We start from the raw sequence: 8570 nt of genomic DNA on the forward strand, positions 1-8570 counted from the left end.
AACCCTTACCAAGGACTAACTGAGCTTTCCAAAGGACCATGTATTTCTTCCCTGTTTTTTATACCAAGATAGAAGGCCTGCTTCCTCCCCATTTTGAATCTCTTCATCCTCTTCATTCTTCCTCCGACACTAAGATTTACGGAACCAACGAGGATAAACAAGGAGAAAGGGCAAAGAAAAATGTTTGAATTTCACTCAGAAGGAGGAATAAACTAATTAGAGGAGGCAGATGGAAGGAAAGGATTGGGTGCCTAAGGGGATGGGAAGGGAAATGTGGTTTGAGAATCATTTCTTGGGAGAGACGAGCAAGAGGGACAGAGGGCCAAGAGAATAAAGAGAAATCAGTGACAGTTCAGGGTGGGTGCTATCTCTGATTTACCAGCAATCTGGGATGGGTGAGGCTACACTGGTGTCCATGAGGGTGACTTTAGCTGAGACTTGTAACAGTGGGGATACAGATACTGAAATGGTCACTTTCTGTAGCCACAGAGGACCCAAGGTGGAAGGATAAGGACCCAAACTCACCCCCAAAATTTTGACCCAGAAATTGCCCTCTGTGTAAGAAACACAGGGACTGAGATGGAAGAGGAAATGAGGGAATGGCCAAAGGATAAGTGGCCGGATGTGAGACTTATCCTATGAGCAAACGACAAACACTGACATTATTAATGGTCCTTTCTTATGTTTGCATTTTATGTTTATTGTCCTCTGCGAGGCTCCACCAAGGGACGACTGACACTGAAGCAGACGTGCACGGTCAAATATCAAATGGAGCTCAGTGAGTCTCACTGAAGAGCTGAGGGAAGGACTGAGAGAGGCAGAGGAGCACAATGGTCCCCACGTGGGCTCACTAAACCCGTTGCCAGTCTGTGGATCCTGTTCTCCTACCCGGGCTGCGTTTTCAGGACCTGCTGGGAGACAATGAATCTAGTCTTGCGTAGACTTGATGTGCCCGGGGTGGGGATGTATCCAGAGTGGTCCTCTGCTTATTCAGTGTAGAATGGGAGAGGATAGGAGGAGGTACTATAAATGGTGGGTGCCTGGAGGAGTGTGGTTGACAGTGCAGCATTCAGAATGTTACCTGGTGAATATGTACAAACACTTTAGCAAGGGGAAAAGGCATGACATCATGGGGACGGGGGCATGGCATCATGGGGGTTTGGCATGACATCATAGGTTTGGGCATGATATCATAGGGGTGGGTGAATGACATCATTGTGGTCGAGGCATGATATCATGAAGCTTAAGAGAAAATAGATGAAACTAGAAAAAAAAAATCAGCCCAAGAGGGAACTGAGACCTAGAGACACTAACATGGAAGGCCTTTACCTATGCATAGTATCAGCTGTGAGATTAATCATATTATATCTACAATCTACAAATGCAGAGAGAACAAAGGAAAGGAGAAGGCCCGTGAGGGGAAAAGCATAGACCTATCTGAAAGGAAAACTGGAAGAGATTATGTGAGTGAGTGACGGCGACTGAGGACAGAAGCGGAGGGTCAGCGGGGAAGATGGAGGGAAAGTGCGGTGCAGAGAGAAACAGCAAGAAATAGAGAACATACGAGTTAATGTGGAAACTCGATGAAAACACTGGTTAATTCATGGTGTCTAGAGGGCCACGTTCCTGAGGATTTAATCTGACAGAGAATGCAGAGTACGAACCTGCAATCCTTTGAAATCCAGCAAGTAGGACTTCAGGGTCGGGGATGGGGCACATTCAGTGGAGTCAATTTCTGAGGAGGTAAAATGGAGATCCCTGAACAACAGACTGATGCTGGGAAAGAGATTATAAAGATATAGCAAATGAGGGATTCCTGGTACTTTAAACCTGCAACTGATGTAAATTCACAGGAAAACCCTTCCTGCACTCTAAGGTTTGTTTAGCCATTGTTAACCCTGATAAATTATACACACAATGATAGTGTGTCCCTGAATACCTTCTAACAGAACTGTGACACTGAAATCCTTGGAAGAAACCATAATTCACTTTCACACAGACCAATCTTCTGCTGGCTGACTGTTTCCTGGGTCCACTCCATCCTTTCATACTTTGTGCACCTGGACACTCTAGGAAGGAGACAAGAGATGAGTGTATGTCTGTGTGTGTGTGTGTGTGTGTGTGTGTGTGTGTGTGTTTGTGTGTGTGTATCTGTATATTGGTTATCATCTGTGTGTCTGTATTTGTGTATATGTATGTATGTGTGTGTGTCTCTGTGTGTGTCTGTATGTGTTTTTGTGTCTCTCCGTGTGTGTATATGAGTATGTGTCTGTGTGTTTGTGTATGTGTGTGTGTCTGTGTCTGTGTGTTTGTCTGTGTCTGTCTGTGTCTGTGTGTATGTCAGTTTGTCTGTCTATGTCTCTTTCTGTGTTTCTCTGTGTATCTGTGTGTGTTGCATGTGTGTGTGTGTGTTTGTGTGTGTGTGTGTGTGTGTGTGTGTGTGTGTGTCCGTCATGCATAAGCTAACCATCCTCACACAGACTGTCTGGATTGCTTTTATTTTTAGGAGGTTGGCGAATGTTTCTCTTGTCCTAAAAGACCACTCTGGTTCTCAACTCTCTCTGTGAAGCCATGACAGGTTGAGTAATTTTCATGTGTGAGGAGTCTGTCCTATTGAAACTTGCTTTCTTGGATACAATATCACTTGAAAAACACATCTCAACATTTACTATCCTTATTCCGTGATCCCTTGAGGGGATTATTCCATTATTATTATTATTATTATTATTATTATTATTATTATTATTATTATTATTACAGGATTATTCCTTCATATTGCTCTCTGCATTGTTACCAGTGTGCTAAAGTTCATTGACGTCAGGAAGAAAGATTTTGTTTCATATGGGTAACGTTGGATGGCCATGTCTTTGTTCTTGGAACTGAAAGATTTATTTTCATGCTCCCAAGATCAAATACATTAAAGTACAGAAATTTCCTTGGTCTTCTACATGAGAGTGACACCAAGTTATGGAGGAATAAGACAGTTTTCCACAATGTTTCAGGCTTTGGGGATTGGTAGACATTACATAGCCATCTTTTTATTCATAGCAAGAATAGTCAAAATTATTAATAGAAGGCAGAAAATTTTAACAACATATTTTTGCTGGCTAATTTAAATTCCTGTATTGTATCTCTAAAACATTATACATTCTCTTTCAGGTCCTTCTTGAAATTGTTTGAAGAAGTGAAAACTGGTATGTGTTTATTTGTTCACATTCATAAAGATGGCCATTGCTCTAGTGATGGACAGATGGCACAACGTTCAAGAGGCAAACTGACTTTCTTGCCAAAGCAATAAATCAACTTCATGGAGGCAGTTTCATTCTTAGGGACAAATGTTTAAAATCCCCTGAGAATGCTTCCTACAGCTATCATTTCCTGTATATTGTAATATCCTAGGAAATGGGTTCTCTCTTTGCATTTTGTTTCAAGTATTAAGATCTACAAGAAAGTTTTGATTGCATGTACCATTTGGAGATGTTGTCTTTTTTTCTTTCCTATAGACGGATTCTGGGTTGTAGACTCTCAGGCATTTTATGATCCACCTCTCACAATAGGGGCTGTAAATGAGATGACTCTTCATCAGGAATAAAGGAAAGAAGACAGGTAAAGTAATAGAGAACTCCCTGATGTATTTATCGCCTCTGAGTATGACTGTTGTCATCAACCTGTATATATAAACTTTAACTTTGAAACAAAGTACACTCCCATGAGTTTAAGCCTTTGTACTTTTCATTGTGTAAACATTTGCAATAAAGAGAACATTAAAAGTAATAAAGTTGTGTGATGTGTATAACTCTTTTAACAGTTTCCCTTGTATAACTTAATAGAATATATAAATGGTTTTCCTTCATGGTAAATGTAATGAAGACAATGTCTCTTCTAACAATATATGTAGTAATTTTGACCTCTATAAAATTTAATATGTGCATAACTTGCCTACACATCCACCGCAAATACTTATGGGATACTTCCTATACTTACTCAGTGTTTTTTCCTAAATATTGTGTTAAAACGCATTTAGCAGAATAGATATTGTGGTGGATGTAGGGAGGAAGGAAACTGAATGGGAGGGGAAGTAGAGAAAGTAATGGGTAGGAGGAAATAGGTATAGTGGTTTTGCAGGAATCAGGTATAGTGGGTTTGGAGGGATTACGTAGAGTGAATCCAGGGAAAAGGGAATGGAAAACACAAGTGTTGGGTGGGCATCTCTAGGAAGTGCCAGAGACTTGGGAAAGGCAAATCCCCAGGGTGTCTATTGATGTGACTCTAGCACTGGGGATACAGATCCTTAATATGCAACTTCTGTAGCCAGGCATGACTCCCAGTGGTGTGACAAGGAAAAAAAAACACCCACAAAACCTTCAATCCACCATGAACACAGCCTACAACATCTTCAGAGACAAAGATAGATACAGCAGACATGGAAGGAACATTCAACCAATGATTAGCACAGATTGAGACCTACCCCGTGGGCAAGCACTGATCCCTGACACATTAAAGATACTCTGTCATGCTTACAGACAGATTCCTAGCATAACTGTCCTCTGAGTGACTCCACCCAACAGCTGAGAGAAAGAAGTGTAAAGATTCACCACCAAACATTAGCTGGAGCTTGGGGAGTCTTAAAAAAATAAAAAACAGGTGAAGAATTGATGCCCAGTTGATATGAGCGACTCAACAGAAAGACCATTAGAGTCAACTCACCGGGACTCTTGGGGATTGCCAAAGACTGAACCACCAACCAGAGAGTGAACATGGACTGACATTGAGCCCCCAGGACATAGGTAGGAAATGTGTAGCTTTGTCTTTTCACGGGTTTTCCCGACAATGGGTGTTGGCGTACCTGGAAGATGGAGCACCGATATTGGGATGTAAAGTGAGTAAATAAATAAATGAATTTTAAAGGCACAGATACCCCATCTACAGACAACTTGTTTTGGGAAAGCCCAATTCTAGTTGTTCGGTACCCACATGAAGACAAAGCCTATGGAGTGCCATGCCCTTAGAGTCCATAATCCTTTTCATTCTCTTCTTCCATCAGAGTCCCCGAGCTCCACCTGTGGTTTTGCTAGTGGATGTCTGCTTCTGTCTGAGTCAGCAGCTTAGTGGAGTCTCTCAGAGGGAAGCCATGATAGACTCTTTTCTCCAAGCATAACAGAGTGTCTTTAATAGTGTCACGAATTGGTGCTCATCCATGGGGTGGGCCTTAATCTGCACTAACCATTGGATTATCATTCCTCACTCTGTGCTCTATGCACAGCCCTTTCATTTCTTGTGGTCAGAATAAATTTTGGGCCAAAAGTTGGTGTCTCTATCACTCTATTTTGTTTGCTCTCTGGCTACAGGAGATGACTTCTGCAGGTCCATATCACTGAGGCATTGAGTCTCAGCTAAGGAAACACCCATTGATTCATGGGCATCTCTTACCCCAGCTCTCTGCCTCTTTCTGGATATTACCTCTACCTCCCCACCCCTATCCATCTAGGCTGCTGTGTCTGGCCTCAGATTCAGATGATGTGATTACAGAGACTAGATATGCAAGGTGAGGAAATACCAGAGGGTTCCCCTCCTGCTCAGAGGAGAAAGTGCTGGGGAAAGAATTGTGAGAGGGGTGAATGGGGGGGCAGTGTGCAACATGTAAAGTGAATAAACAAATTAAAGTGAAAATAACTAAATCTACTTGAAGATTAGAAGCAGGTGTGTGTGTGTGTGTGTGTGTGTGTAAGAAAGTAAGTAAGTGTGTAAGTAAACTTGAAGGTAAGAGCAGTTGTGCATGTGTCTCTGTGTGTAACTGTGTGTGTGATTCTGTGTGTATGTGTGTTTGTGTGAATATATATATATATATATATATATATATATATATATATATATATATATGAAGGTAAGAAGCAAGTGGATGTGTGTTTAATATTAAATTATCACATTTGAGAAAACAGTTGTCTATGCAGAAGACAGGACACCTTAGGCACTATATTTACAAAGAAATGGTGTTTGCTGAAAATTAAGAAACGATTCGGTGATTAATAGCACTATCTGTTCTTCCAGAGAACCCAGGACCGAACCCTAGCTCCCGAGTGACAGTTCACAAGTGGCTGTAATTTCAGCATCACAGAATCTCACAACCTCTTCAACCTCCTGGACATTAGGCATGGATGTGTTGCACACGGGAAAAAGCAGGTAAACCTCTTACATTTGTACAACAAAAAATAGAAAAAAAAGAGCAGTTCCTGGTTCACATAATTTGATTTTGTTGAATATTCATAGTGATAATCACAGTCAAAAAAACACTTTATTGATCAGTAATGCATTAAAAGTCACTAAAGTTAATGATCACATGAGTAGCCTAAAATCTATTTATTTAAAAATTTGCAATAAAAATTTGCAGTCATTAAATTAATATTTTGTTAATATACAAATTAATAAACATTAATATTCTCATATAGAGCTGAAAATAATACTTCCACATATTTGTTTGGCTTTTATAAATATTGCAGCTTCTAGTTAGTTTGTTGTTGGTTTTCGTAGGATTTCATTTCCAGGTGTTAGCACATAAACTCTATAAACTCATACAGAATATACTACAGGAACTTATGCCCTCTTGTGTTGAATCCAGGAAGGTTGCTATCTGTTTTCCTTTTTGTCTGATCAATTTTCTCTACGTACATTACAAGGATATTTTTGTTCTTGGATTCTTCCAGTTTTGTCAAGCCGATAGCTGATAACTTGGGAATATTTAATTTTTGAATATCATTTATGATGCTATTTCCTGATATCTGCATTATCACTGTTGTAGATTTTCAAATGGATGGCCACATGAACAGGTATTTGGGGACTGAACATGCCTTATAACTACTGTTTTTTGACTTTTTGAAAGAAGAAATCAGAAAGGCATGGTGTTTTGGGTAAGGTACTCTGTGGGGGAAAACAGGAAGGAGGACAGAATTTGAGACATAAATAAATTAATAAAATAAATAAATACAAAAATAAAGCAGAATTCAAACTATACAGGAAAATCGGATTTAATTGACAGGAAACAGTGTGGTTTTATATAGAAACCTAATTACTAAATTTTATATACTTTAATCAATCTAATGACTAATTTTCAAAAAATTAGAAAATTGAAAATAATGTTAAAAGTAACTTTGTAGGTTTACCAAATCATAGCAATAATGTTTCTAGAACTGTACACTTTCTATGCAATTATCCAAACCAGAAATCCAGTTGACATTTGGTTATTACATATCTTATGTCATTCTATTCTGTGATAATTCATTACTTTTTTTATCTTCTGTGGCCACACCTTTGAAGATAAATAATAACTTTGCTAGAATATCTCTAAATTTGGATTTGCCTAGTGGTTTTTCTCTTTTAGGTTGAGATTATACGTACTTGACACAGATACCAAAAAGTGTTTCTTGCTTTGTTTAACGCAGTTAAACATTAGGAGGATGCCTGTCATCTTATCAATACCCAATTATCGAGCAATGAAATTATTTTAAATTATTTTCCTTTCATAGTTAAAATATTATAATATATTTTTCTTTTGTATTTCCTTTTAAAGTAATAGAAGTTAAAAGAGAATAACTTAATGCCTATGGAAATACTGTGTCTCTCTTCAATACTTTATGCATTGCTTTCAACTTCTCGTCATTTTTTTACCAACATTTTGACCTGAGTGGTCCTTACTGCATGTAAGTAGACTCAGAATAATGAGTCAGAGGAGAATATAATTATTGTCTTTCTGTTTGGGTGACTCATGCCTAAAACAATACTGTAGTTTTAGTGTCATGGTAATTTTTTAAAGACTTCCATATTTTCAGCACCCTTAAATGGAATTATATTTTTCTTTAATTATATTCATAAGACTCAATATTATAACTTTATACTATTTTATTTTCTTCTTAAATAGCTACCGGAATCTAATTATCTAACACTAGCTAACTTTTATATTTGCATTCTGTCACTTGTAAACCCACAGAATGCTATATTTACATTTGAATTTGTGCAATAAAAATGATTCATGAGAAATCCTGAGGTTTCACAAAAAAAACCTTACTAAAGCTAAAAGCACACATTGCACCTGACATGATAATAGTAGGAGATTTCAACAACCCACCCTCGTTTTTGGAGAGATCTTGGAAACAGAAATTAAGCAGAGATGTAGAGGAAGTAATAGAAGTTATGAACCAAATGGATTTAACAGATATTTAAAGAACATTCCATCCTAAAATATAAGGATATACATTCTTTTCATAACCTCAGGGAACCTTCTTTAAAATTATACACATAATCGGCCCCTCAACAAACCTTAACAGATTCAGGGAGATAGAAATAATCCCATGCATTCTATCAGATCACCACACACAAAGACTGGTCTTCAACAATAACGATAATAACAGAAAGCTCACATATACATTGAAGTTTAAAAATGCTTTACTCCATGACAACTTGGTCAAGGAAGAAATAAAGAAAGAATTAAAGATTTCTTAGAAATTAATGAAAATGAAGATACAACATTCCCAAACATATGTGACATAATGAAACAGAGCTAAGAGGAAAACTTATAG

This window comes from Rattus norvegicus, chromosome Y (genome assembly GCF_021556685.1).
Source record: "Rattus norvegicus strain SHRSP/BbbUtx chromosome Y, alternate assembly SHRSP_T2T, whole genome shotgun sequence".
Lineage (NCBI taxonomy): Eukaryota > Metazoa > Chordata > Mammalia > Rodentia > Muridae > Rattus > Rattus norvegicus.